Source organism: Numenius arquata, unplaced genomic scaffold (genome assembly GCF_964106895.1).
Source record: "Numenius arquata unplaced genomic scaffold, bNumArq3.hap1.1 HAP1_SCAFFOLD_316, whole genome shotgun sequence".
NCBI classification, from domain to species: domain Eukaryota; kingdom Metazoa; phylum Chordata; class Aves; order Charadriiformes; family Scolopacidae; genus Numenius; species Numenius arquata.
This window is the reverse complement of record NW_027414690.1, coordinates 30,001-42,806: the sequence shown is the minus strand read 5'-3', so window position 1 is coordinate 42,806 and position 12,806 is coordinate 30,001.

Sequence of the window (12,806 nt, the reverse complement as noted above, 5' to 3'; positions counted from 1 at the left end):
CTGTTGGGGGGGATGTGGGGCAGAGAAGGGGCCCGTGGGGCAGGATGTGGGGCAGAGGGAGGGGGTTCTGATCCCGTTACGGGGGCATGTGGGGCAGAGAAGGGGCCTGTGGGGCAGGATGCGGGGCAGAGGGAGGGGGTTCTGATCCCGTTACGGGGGGTGTGGGGCAGAGAAGGGGCCTGTGGGGCAGGATGTGGGGCAGAGGGAAGGGGTTCTGATCCCGTTACGGGGGATGTGGGGCAGAGAAGAGGCCTGTGGGGCAGGATGCGGGGCAGAGGGAGGGGGTTCTGGTGCCGTTGGGGGGGATGTGGGGCAGAGAAGAGGCCTGTGGGGCAGGATGCGGGGCAGAGGGAGGGGGTTCTGGTGCTGTTGGGGGGCAGGATGCGGGGCAGAGGGAGGGGGTTCTGGTGCTGTTGGGGGGCATGTGGGGCAGAGAAGGGGCCTGTGGGGCAGGATGTGGGGCAGAGGGAGGGGGTTCTGATCCCGTTACGGGGGCATGTGGGGCAGAGAAGGGGCCTGTGGGGCAGGATGTGGGGCAGAGGGAGGGCGTTCTGATCCCGTTACGGGGGCATGTGGGGCAGAGAAGGGGCCTGTGGGGCAGGATGTGGGGCAGAGGGAGGGGGTTCTGATCCCGTTACGGGGGCATGTGGGGCAGAGAAGGGGCCTGTGGGGCAGGATGTGGGGCAGAGGGAGGGCGTTCTGATCCCGTTACGGGGGATGTGGGGCAGAGAAGAGGCCTGTGGGGCAGGATGCGGGGCAGAGGGAGGGGGTTCTGGTGCTGTTGGGGGGCAGGATGCGGGGCAGAGGGAGGGGGTTCTGGTGCTTTTGGGGGGCATGTGGGGCAGAGAAGGGGCCTGTGGGGCAGGATGTGGGGCAGGGGGAGGGGGTTCTCATCCCGTTATGGGGGACTTGGGGCAGAGAAGGGGGCTGTGGGGCAGGATGTGGGGCAGAGGGAGGGGGGTGTGGTGCTGTTGGGGGGGATGTGGGGCAGAGAAGGGGCCTGTGGGGCAGGATGTGGGGCAGAGGGAGGGGGTTCTCATCCCGTTACGGGGGACTTGGGGCAGAGAAGGGGCCTGTGGGGCAGGATGCGGGGCAGAGGGAGGGGGTTCTCATCCCGTTACGGGGGAATGTGGGGCAGAGAAGGGGCCTGTGGGGCAGGATGCGGGGCAGAGGGAGGGGGTTCTGATCCCGTTACGGGGGAATGTGGGGCAGAGAAGGGGCCTGTGGGGCAGGATGCGGGGCAGAGGGAGGGGGTTCTGATCCCGTTACGGGGGAATGTGGGGCAGAGAAGGGGCCTGTGGGGCAGGATGTGGGGCAGAGGGAGGGGGTTCTCATCCCGTTACAGGGGATGTGGGGCAGAGAAGGGGCCTGTGGGGCAGGATGCGGGGCAGAGGGAGGGGGTTCTGATCCCGTTACGGGGGAATGTGGGGCAGAGAAGGGGCCTGTGGGGCAGGATGTGGGGCAGAGGGAGGGCGTTCTGATCCCGTTACTGGGGGTGTGGGGCAGAGAAGGGGCCTGTGGGGCAGGATGTGGGGCAGAGGGAGGGGGTTCTGATCCCGTTACGGGGGCATGTGGGGCAGAGAAGGGGCCTGTGGGGCAGGATGTGGGGCAGAGGGAGGGGGTTCTGATCCCGTTACGGGGGATGTGGGGCAGAGAAGGGGCCTGTGGGGCAGGATGTGGGGCAGAGGGAGGGGGGTGTGGTGCCGTTGGGGGGGATGTGGGGCAGAGAAGGGGCCTGTGGGGCAGGATGTGGGGCAGAGAGGGGGCCTGTGGGGCAGGATGTGGGGCAGAGGGAGGGGGGTGTGGTGCCGTTGGGCGGGATGTGGGGCAGAGAAGGGGCCCGTGGGGCAGCATGTGGGGCAGAGGGAGGGGGTTCTCATCCCGTTACGGGGGATGTGGGGCAGAGAAGGGGCCTGTGGGGCAGGACGTGGGGTGGGACGTGGGCCTTCCCGCAAGAGCCGGCGCGAGCGGGCCGGGGGGGTGGCGCGGCCCTCTCGCCTTCCCCCCGCCTCGGTCCTGACCCCTACCTGACCCACCTCTCCCGGGCGCGGCGGCGGCACGTCGGCGGGCTACCTCGACGCGGGGGGGCCCGGCCTCGGGCGAAGCCGCTGCTTTCTGCGGGGGGCGGAAAGGCGCTCTCCTGCTTCTCCTCGAGACCCGGACGCTGGAGGGGAGAGAGGAAGGGAGGGACGTCAGGGCAGATACCGTCGTAGGGGAGTCACGGCGACCTAGGCGCCGTCACGGACTACGGCTGGCTTCGGGCCGCCGAGCCTCCTCCCCCCACCCCCCCACGAGAAGGCCGCCGCTCGGCCCGACAAAACGCGCCGCCGCCGCCGCCGCCGCCGCCGCCGCCCCCGGCGAGTTGTATCGGCAAGCTGCGGGAAGGGCTTTTCGTTTCCTCGCGTCGCTAGAAACGTCAGCCTTTCCTTTGGCAGGAGCCATCTCGCTGCCCTCTGACCTATAGACACCCGCACCGGGAGGCGAGAGAACAAGCCCGCCTCGGCAGACGAGTACCCGGCTCTACCGGGTCACAGGAGGCCTCTCGACCGCCCGCGCTCTCACCCGGACCGCTCTTCGGAACAGCAACGGCAGCAGCCACCCGAAAGACTCAAAGCGCCTCGTCGAGTTCACCCCTTCGTCGAGGGACCGCCAAAATATTTCCCGTGGCCGACGCGGGGACGTGCAAACCGACGCGGCCTTGCCCGGGGCTTTGCGCAAACCTTCAGGCGGTCGGGCCGCGGGGATCGGACCGGACGAGAGGCGAGGCATTCGGCGAGAGCGGCCCGGCAGCCGTAGCTGCGCGTCCGCCGCCCACGGAAGGGAAGAAGTGCGACCCTTCTCGCGGCCGCGCCAGCCGGAAAAGCGGAAAAGCACGGTGCCGTTTACACGCCCTACGCGGCAAGGAGCCGGGTCCCCGCAACGCCTTACTTACCGTCCCGCCCGCGTCCAGGAGAACCGCTTCGGCTCCGCAACGCCGCTAAAGGGGAGCCGACGCCGGGAAAGGGAGAGAGAGCCCGGCAGCCTCGCGGGCGCGCGCCCCATCGTTAGAGCGGCCCAGACCTTCGTCGTCCCCGCTGACGGACGCTTTCGAGCCTCCGACCGGCGCGACGAAGAACGGGAAGCGGAAAGTTTCGGCTGAAAGCAAAAGCCCGGCTAGGAAGCAAACGCCGCCTTACCTGAGGAGAGCTCCCTCTCCGCCCCTTGAAACGGGCGGGGACGGGCACGCCAGCCGAGTCCCGAGAGGCGAGCCGGCGGCGGGTGGGTGCGGGCGCAGGTGCCAGGCGAAGGTCGTCGGGGTCCTCGAGGCGCCCTCGGGACCCTAACACGCAGGAGACAAACGCTCTCCAGCCGCCCAAAGGGGCGGAATCGCTCCCGGCGAGAGCCCGGTGAAAAACGAGAGCCCGGTCTGCTCCGGGGGACGCGCGAGAGACGCCTCTGCAGGCAGAGCAGGCGCTTGCGCTCTCCCGGGATACGTTCCCGACTCCCGCACCACCCAGACCTACCCTCTCGTGAGCCGGAGGAACTCGGGAGCCACGCGGCGGCTCGGAGAAATCCCTTCGCTTATCGCTACGGCGGGAGATCGGCAGCTCCCTGTGGGGAAGAGCGCGAGCGTGTTTTTTAAATACGGGGCGGGCCGGCCGGCCTTCTCTTTAGCTTCCCCGCTAGGCGGACGGCCCGAAGGCAGCGGCGGGGGGGGGGGCGCGTGTGTGACGACGGCAGAAGGCAGCGAGGGAAGAGCTCCTTACCGGAGCGAGCTCACCGTAACCCCGGCTTCTGAGACCGACTTAGAGGAACCCTCGCGAAGAAAGGCGCAGACGGAGCCGATGCCGTGAGGCGGCGAGACGAGCCTCCTTCGGGTTCTCCGGCCCACGACGCTGTGGCGCTGCCGGGACAGACTGTTGGAGAAGCGCTTTTCCCCCTTCCCCCCCCCCGCCCGCTGGAAAAGTTTGAGGAACTGGAACGTACCGAAGAGAAGCCAGCCGTGAGAATCTCCAAGCCGGACGCTAGCTTACGCTGCTCCACAGAACTGCCCTCGGCGCGGAGGGGCCGCCTGCACCTGGGGCTGGGGGCATGAGGAAGAAGAGAGCTCAGGGCTATTCCTCCCGACAGCGGCTCTCGGGCGGAGAAGGCTGCGGTCGCTCTCCCGACGGCCTCCGGCACCAAGCACTGGACACACACACCCACCCACCACCACCACCACACACCACCCCCCCCCCAACCGGAGCACGGAGGACCGGGGGAGGCTTCCCTTCAGGGCACGCTCTAACGGCCGGGATCGTGGGGGTCTTACGCGCGCCGAGCCCTCCGGGGGAGACGGCGGGGCTCTCGACGGCGCCCTGCCGGCGAAGGGAGCGGTTCCCCCCCTTGGCCTCGGGCCGCCGGGGCCTTACCTTACCGTCCTCTCGGCAGTTCTCACCCTTCCCGCCGACGGCGGACGTTTCTCAGGAGGGCGGCCCGGCTCTCCGGCAGCCCCTGCCCGGGCACACGGCCCTGGCGGCGGCGGCGGCTGCTGCTGCTGCTTTCCCAGGGACGGGGTTTCGACCGGCAGAAGAGCCGAGCGGCCGCGCCCGCAGGCGGGCACGGGTGGCAGCCGGACATCGGCGCGGCCGACCCGGCGGGCTGTAACAGAGAAGGCGACGTTAGCGAGAGCGTTACGGGGCCTTTTCGCTTCGCGCAAGCGCGCTCTCATCCCCCGGCAGGCCCCCGGAACCGAACCCCTCGCCTGCCGCCGCACGCGCTCGGGCACGCACCTGCGCGCACGCGGCCACCGCCCACCGCGTGCCCACGGACGCGGGCCTGCCCCGGCAGGCCCCCCAGCCCGAACCCCCCCGTCTGCCGCCGCACCCCCCAACAGTCCCCCCCCTCCCCGAACTCCTCGCGCGCGGCAGAGGCAGGTACGCGCGCACGCAAAGCAAAGAGCGGAAATCCCCCCCCGCCGACCCCCCTCGCCCCCCCCACCAGCCCGAACCCCCCCCCGTCTGCCGCCGCACCCCCCAACAGCCCCCCCCTCCCCGAACTCCTCGCGCGCGGCAGAGGCAGGTACGCGCGCACGCAAAGCAAAGAGCGGAAATCCCCCCCCCGCCGACCCCCCTCGCCCCCCCCACCAGCCCGAACCCCCCCCCGTCTGCCGCCGCACCCCCCAACAGCCCCCCCCTCCCCGAACTCCTCGCGCGCGGCAGAGGCAGACGCGCGCGCGCGCAGAGAGCGAAACTCGCCCCCCCACCGGCCCCCCTCTTGCCCTCAAGCCGCCCCCCCACCCCCACCCCCGTCCACCGCCCGCTTCACGGCGAATCCGGCCACCCGCTCCTCCTCCCGCCCGCAGGTTTCGCCGCTCCCGGGGAAAGACGACGGGAGACTTTAGGACCCAGCGGAGCCCCCGCCGGCTCCGCGCCCCGGCGGGAGAAGGGAATCCCGGCGGCAGAGGCAGAAACGCGCGCACGCAGAGAGAAACACGCTCCCGCCGACCCCCTCCCCACCCCCCCCCCACCCAGCCCGAACCCCCCCCGTCTGCCGCCGCACCCCCCAACAGCCCCCCCCTCCCCGAACTCCTCGCGCGCGGCAGAGGCAGACGCGCGCGCGCGCAGAGAGCGAAACTCGCCCCCCCACCGGCCCCCCTCTTGCCCTCAAGCCGCCCCCCCACCCCCGTCCACCGCCCGCTTCACGGCGAATCCGGCCACCCGCTCCTCCTCCCGCCCGCAGGTTTCGCCGCTCCCGGGGAAAGACGACGGGAGACTTTAGGACCCAGCGGAGCCCCCGCCGGCTCCGCGCCCCGGCGGGAGAGGGGAATCCCGGCGGCGCGACCGGTCTCTGACCCCGGCTGCCGAGTCTCTACCCCGCCCTGCCCGTGCCCCGGCTCCCGCCCTGCTTTCTCGGGCGGCGGGGACGGCCGGTCGCTCCTTCAGCCCGCCCGCCCGCCCCTGCCGCGGGTTGCCAACCGACAGAAGGAAGGAAGGAAAAGAACCGCAACCGAGCCAAGCGGGAATTTTCTCCGAAAAGAGAGACCGCGCCCCGCACGCCCTCTCCCCTGCCTACCTCTGCGCCGGGCTCCCCGCCTGCTCGCCGAGCGCTCTCGCCTGCTGCCGCAGCGGCATCCCCTCCTTTCCCTTCCCTGCCTTTGGCGCCAATGAGCCCGCGACCGTTAGCGCGGCGGGAACCCCCGCCTTTCAACCGCGGGCGGGGGGTGGGGGGGACACGCGCGCATGCGCAGGGCGCGCAGCTGCGGGCCCACCCCCCGCTCCCCCGCCCCGCTGCTCCGCGGAGGGGGGGAAGGGGAGAAGGGGGAAAATGACGGCGAGGGGGAAAATCTCCCCCATCCCGCCGCGCGTACACCCACAACCCCCTCCCCCCCCGCAAAGACCTCACACAGCCCCCCTCTCCCCCCCGCCCGCAGCCCCCCGAGCCAAAACCGAGCGGAACGGAAAAGCCCACCGCGAGAGGCGAAAGCCGGCGAGCGCCCGGCGGCGCCGGCACCCGCCGCCGGATCGGGGCCGCCGGTCCCCGAGTCCGCCGGCGGCCGGCGAGCTCGCGTCGCGGCGGGGCGCCGGGCGGCTCGCGGCGGGGGCCGCCGGCTCTCGCCGACCCCGGCGGCCGGGGAGGCAAAGCGGCGGGGGGAAAAGCACCCGCCCCGGCACCCCCGCCCCACCGCGCGCGCCCACACGCGCAGCCCCCCCAACGCCCTCAGCCCCCCCACGCCCCCCCTCGCAGCCCCCCGAGCCAAAACCGAGCGGAACGGAAAAGCCCACCGCGAGAGGCGAAAGCCGGCGAGCGCCCGGCGGCGCCGGCACCCGCCGCCGGATCGGGGCCGCCGGTCCCCGAGTCCGCCGGCGGCCGGCGAGCTCGCGTCGCGGCGGGGCGCCGGGCGGCTCGCGGCGGGGGCCGCCGGCTCTCGCCGACCCCGGCGGCCGGGGAGGCAAAGCGGCGGGGGGAAAAGCACCCGCCCCGGCACCCCCGCCCCACCGCGCGCGCCCACACGCGCAGCCCCCCCAACGCCCTCAGCCCCCCCACGCCCCCCCTCGCAGCCCCCCGAGCCAAAACCGAGCGGAACGGAAAAGCCCACCGCGAGAGGCGAAAGCCGGCGAGCGCCCGGCGGCGCCGGCACCCGCCGCCGGATCGGGGCCGCCGGTCCCCGAGTCCGCCGGCGGCCGGCGAGCTCGCGTCGCGGCGGGGCGCCGGGCGGCTCGCGGCGGGGGCCGCCGGCTCTCGCCGACCCCGGCGGCCGGGGAGGCAAAGCGGCGGGGGAAAAGCACCCGCCCCGGCACCCCCGCCCCACCGCGCGCGCCCACACGCGCAGCCCCCCCAACGCCCTCAGCCCCCCCACGCCCCCCCTCGCAGCCCCCCGAGCCAAAACCGAGCGGAACGGAAAAGCCCACCGCGAGAGGCGAAAGCCGGCGAGCGCCCGGCGGCGCCGGCACCCGCCGCCGGATCGGGGCCGCCGGTCCCCGAGTCCGCCGGCGGCCGGCGAGCTCGCGTCGCGGCGGGGCGCCGGGCGGCTCGCGGCGGGGGCCGCCGGCTCTCGCCGACCCCGGCGGCCGGGGAGGCAAAGCGGCGGGGGAAAAGCACCCGCCCCGGCACCCCCGCCCCACCGCGCGCGCCCACACGCGCAGCCCCCCCAACGCCCTCAGCCCCCCCACGCCCCCCCTCGCAGCCCCCCGAGCCAAAACCGAGCGGAACGGAAAAGCCCACCGCGAGAGGCGAAAGCCGGCGAGCGCCCGGCGGCGCCGGCACCCGCCGCCGGATCGGGGCCGCCGGTCCCCGAGTCCGCCGGCGGCCGGCGAGCTCGCGTCGCGGCGGGGCGCCGGGCGGCTCGCGGCGGGGGCCGCCGGCTCTCGCCGACCCCGGCGGCCGGGGAGGCAAAGCGGCGGGGGGAAAAGCACCCGCCCCGGCACCCCCGCCCCACCGCGCGCGCCCACACGCGCAGCCCCCCCAACGCCCTCAGCCCCCCCACGCCCCCCCTCGCAGCCCCCCGAGCCAAAACCGAGCGGAACGGAAAAGCCCACCGCGAGAGGCGAAAGCCGGCGAGCGCCCGGCGGCGCCGGCACCCGCCGCCGGATCGGGGCCGCCGGTCCCCGAGTCCGCCGGCGGCCGGCGAGCTCGCGTCGCGGCGGGGCGCCGGGCGGCTCGCGGCGGGGGCCGCCGGCTCTCGCCGACCCCGGCGGCCGGGGAGGCAAAGCGGCGGGGGAAAAGCACCCGCCCCGGCACCCCCGCCCCACCGCGCGCGCCCACACGCGCAGCCCCCCCAACGCCCTCAGCCCCCCCACGCCCCCCCTCGCAGCCCCCCGAGCCAAAACCGAGCGGAACGGAAAAGCCCACCGCGAGAGGCGAAAGCCGGCGAGCGCCCGGCGGCGCCGGCACCCGCCGCCGGATCGGGGCCGCCGGTCGCCGAGTCCGCCGGCGGCCGGCGAGCTCGCGTCGCGGCGGGGCGCCGGGCGGCTCGCGGCGGGGGCCGCCGGCTCTCGCCGATCCCGGCGGCCGGGGAGCGAAATAGGCGTCCAGAGTCTGCTCAGGCAGACTTGCCGCCAGCAGCGGCGTCGGGGAAAATAAACAGATTATTATTTAACAACTGGTAATTCATCATCATAAGGAGCAATAAACCGACCGTAACAGTAATAGTAATAAGAGCAACAATAACGACTATTAAAAAAAAAAAAAATCACAACTGTTCCGCGCCCCTCCTCTTCCCCCCTCTCCCCGCCGCTCCGGGAGATCCGGGTGAGGGTTGCCCCTGTATTAGAGACGCCCGAATCTTGAAATAGGCGAAGGGGGGAGAAAATTAAAGAGCCAAAAAAAAAAAAAATCGAACATCCCCCCCCCCCAGCTCGGTCTGCTGTATCCCCATCAGGGCGTACCCAGTACCGGAAACGCTTGACTCTTTAAATCGGGGGACGAGGGCGAGAACGATAGTTAAGGAAAAAAAAAACCCACACGGTATAAATAATCCCCCCCCCACCCGCCCCCCCCGTAATCCTTCCACCCTGGGAGAACCGGGATACGGCAGCCGCGCCGTCCCGGTCCGGGTGGGTCTACCCGCCTCGGCAGCCGGCTGCCAGGTCTACTCACCTCCGGGACCGGTCCGGGCGTCCAGGTCTACCCGCCTCGGCAGCCGGCTGCCAGGTCTACCCACCTCCGGGACCGGTCCGGGCTGCCAGGTCTACCCGCCGCCGGGACCGGTCCGGGCTGCCAGGTCTACCCGCCTCGGCAGCCGGCTGCCAGGTCTACCCACCTCCGGGACCGGTCCGGGCGTCCAGGTCTACCCGCCTCCGGTCCGGGCTGCCAGGTCTACCCGCCTCCGGGACCGGTCCGGGCTGCCAGGTCTACCCGCCTCCGGGACCGGTCCGGGCTGCCAGGTCTACCCGCCTCGGCAGCCGGCTGCCAGGTCTACCCGCCTCCGGGACCGGTCGGCCAGGTCTACCCTGCTCCGGTCCGGGCGTCCAGGTCTACCCGCCTCCGGTCCGGGCTGCCAGGTCTACCCACCTCCGGGACCGGTCGGCCAGGTCTACCCGCCTCCGGTCCGGGCGTCCAGGTCTACCCGCCTCCGGTCCGGGGTGCCAGGTCTACCCGCCTCGGCAGCCGGCTGCCAGGTCTACCCGCCTCCGGGACCGGTCCGGGCTGCCAAGTCTACCCGCCTCCGGTCCGGGCTGCCAGGTCTACCCGCCTCGGCAGCCGGCTGCCAGGTCTACCCGCCTCCGGTCCGGACTGCCAGGTCTACCCGCCTCGGCAGCCGGCTGCCAGGTCTACCCGCCTCCGGGACCGGTCGGCCAGGTCTACCCTGCTCCGGTCCGGGCTGCCAGGTCTACCCGCCTCCGGTCGGGGATGCCAGGTCTACCCGCCTCCGGTCGGGGCTGCCAGGTCTACCCGCCTCCGGGACCGGTCCGGGCTGCCAGGTCTACCCGCCTCGGCAGCCGGCTGCCAGGTCTACCCACCTCCGGGACCGGTCCGGGCGTCCAGGTCTACCCGCCTCCGGTCCGGGCTGCCAGGTCTACCCGCCTCCGGGACCGGCAGGGCTGTCCGCTTGACCCGCCTCGGCAGCCGGTCGCCAGGTCTACCTCGCTCCGGCGGCACTTGGGCGTCCAGGTCTACCCGCCTCCGGTCCGGGCGTCCAGGTCTACCCGCCTCCGGGACCGGCAGGGCTGTCCGCTTGACCCGCCTCGGCAGCCGGTCGCCAGGTCTACCTCGCTCCGGCGGCACTTGGGCGCGCTGGTCTACCCTCCTCCGGTCCGGGCGTCCAGGTCTACCCGCCTCCGGGACCGGCAGGGCTGTCCGCTTGACCCGCCTCGGCAGCCGGTCGCCAGGTCTACCTCGCTCCGGCGGCACTTGGGCGCGCTGGTCTACCCTCCTCCGGTCCGGGCGTCCAGGTCTACCCGCCTCCGGGACCGGCAGGGCTGTCCGCTTGACCCGCCTCGGCAGCCGGTCGCCAGGTCTACCTCGCTCCGGCGGCACTTGGGCGTCCAGGTCTACCCGCCTCCGGTCCGGGCGTCCAGGTCTACCCGCCTCCGGGACCGGCAGGGCTGTCCGCTTGACCCGCCTCGGCAGCCGGTCGCCAGGTCTACCTCGCTCCGGCGGCACTTGGGCGTCCAGGTCTACCCGCCTCCGGTCCGGGCGTCCAGGTCTACCCGCCTCCGGGACCGGCAGGGCTGTCCGCTTGACCCGCCTCGGCAGCCGGTCGCCAGGTCTACCTCGCTCCGGCGGCACTTGGGCGCGCTGGTCTACCCGCCTCCGGTCCGGGCGTCCAGGTCTACCCGCCTCCGGGACCGGCAGGGCTGTCCGCTTGACCCGCCTCGGCAGCCGGTCGCCAGGTCTACCTCGCTCCGGCGGGACTTAGGCGCTGTTCCGGGGTGGCGGGTAGACCTTTTGTCCCCAGCGCTACTTCCAGCAGCCGAAGGGGTCGCTGTTTTACGCTGCCTCCAGTTACGTCATCGTAAAAGTCGGCGTGGTTGGCGCTCCTCCCCGGTGGGCAGAGCCTACGTTCTTGCCGCTGTCCGGGAGCGATGAACCGTATCTCCATATTAGGGGAACGGCATAGCAGCTAGGCTCCGGAGGGGAGCTAGCGAGGCGGAGGTGGCGCCCGCGGGTCTCCCGGCGAAGTGGAGCGCTGGATCCCGCGGGGGAGGGAAGGACAAAGACCGGCAGTTGGCAGTGGCCGGCACTCGAACGCGTACGGCCGGGGAAGACGGGGCACCTTCCCCGGTCCCGGAGGGGGACCCGATGAGGACAGGGAATCCTGGCGGCATGTGCCGCAGGATTCGGCCGGGGAGTGGAGAGCCTGCCGCGGCTTTCCTCGGCTCCGGAGGGCCCCCGATGATGGGCTGGGTGAGGAGAGCGGCGCCTCACCCTTTTTCTCCGGCCCTAAGCTGGAGCCCGCCGCGGCGCGGGGGAGAGCGCGGGTGGCCGGTGCCGGTGGCCGGCCAGCCCGGGGGGGGCGGCGGGCGGAGGGTTCCCGAGCCGGCGTCGGCTCGTTCCTCCGTCCCGGAGCAGGGGTGCCGCCGAGGAGGAGAGAGGGTTGCCGGCGGGCGAGGCGGCGTCGCCTCGTCCTTTTTCCCTCCGGCCCTAAGCCGGAGCCCGCCGCGGCGCGGGGGAGAGCGCGGGTGGCCGGTGCCGGTGGCCGGCCGGCCCGGGGGGGGCGGCGGGCGGAGGGTTCCCGAGCCGGCGTCGGCTCGTTCCTCCGTCCCGGAGCAGGGGTGCCGCCGAGGAGGAGAGAGGGTTGCCGGCGGGCGAGGCGGCGTCGCCTCGTCCTTTTTCCCTCCGGCCCTAAGCCGGAGCCCGCCGCGGCGCGGGGGAGAGCGCGGGTGGCCGGTGCCGGTGGCCGGCCAGCCCGGGGGGGGCGGCGGGCGGAGGGTTCCCGAGCCGGCGTCGGCTCGTTCCTCCGTCCCGGAGCAGGGGTGCCGCCGAGGAAGGAGAGAGGGTTGCCGGCGGGCGAGGCGGCGTCGCCTCGTCCTTTTTCCCTCCGGCCCTAAGCCGGAGCCCGCCGCGGCGCGGGGGAGAGCGCGGGTGGCCGGTGCCGGTGGCCGGCCAGCCCGGGGGGGGCGGCGGGCGGAGGGTTCCCGAGCCGGCGTCGGCTCGTTCCTCCGTCCCGGAGCAGGGGTGCCGCCGAGGAAGGAGAGAGGGTTGCCGGCGGGCGAGGCGGCGTCGCCTCGTCCTTTTTCCCTCCGGCCCTAAGCCGGAGCCCGCCGCGGCGCGGGGGAGAGCGCGGGTGGCCGGTGCCGGTGGCCGGCCAGCCCGGGGGGGGCGGCGGGCGGAGGGTTCCCGAGCCGGCGTCGGCTCGTTCCTCCGTCCCGGAGCAGGGGTGCCGCCGAGGAAGGAGAGAGGGTTGCCGGCGGGCGAGGCGGCGTCGCCTCGTCCTTTTTCCCTCCGGCCCTAAGCCGGAGCCCGCCGCGGCGCGGGGGAGAGCGCGGGTGGCCGGTGCCGGTGGCCGGCCAGCCCGGGGGGGGCGGCGGGCGGAGGGTTCCCGAGCCGGCGTCGGCTCGTTCCTCCGTCCCGGAGCAGGGGTGCCGCCGAGGAAGGAGAGAGGGTTGCCGGCGGGCGAGGCGGCGTCGCCTCGTCCTTTTTCCCTCCGGCCCTAAGCCGGAGCCCGCCGCGGCGCGGGGGAGAGCGCGGGTGGCCGGTGCCGGTGGCCGGCCAGCCCGGGGGGGGCGGCGGGCGGAGGGTTCCCGAGCCGGCGTCGGCTCGTTCCTCCGTCCCGGAGCAGGGGTGCCGCCGAGGAAGGAGAGAGGGTTGCCGGCGGGCGAGGCGGCGTCGCCTCGTCCTTTTTCCCTCCGGCCCTAAGCCGGAGCCCGCCGCGGCGGGAGGGCAGAGAGCGGAGGGTTCCCGAG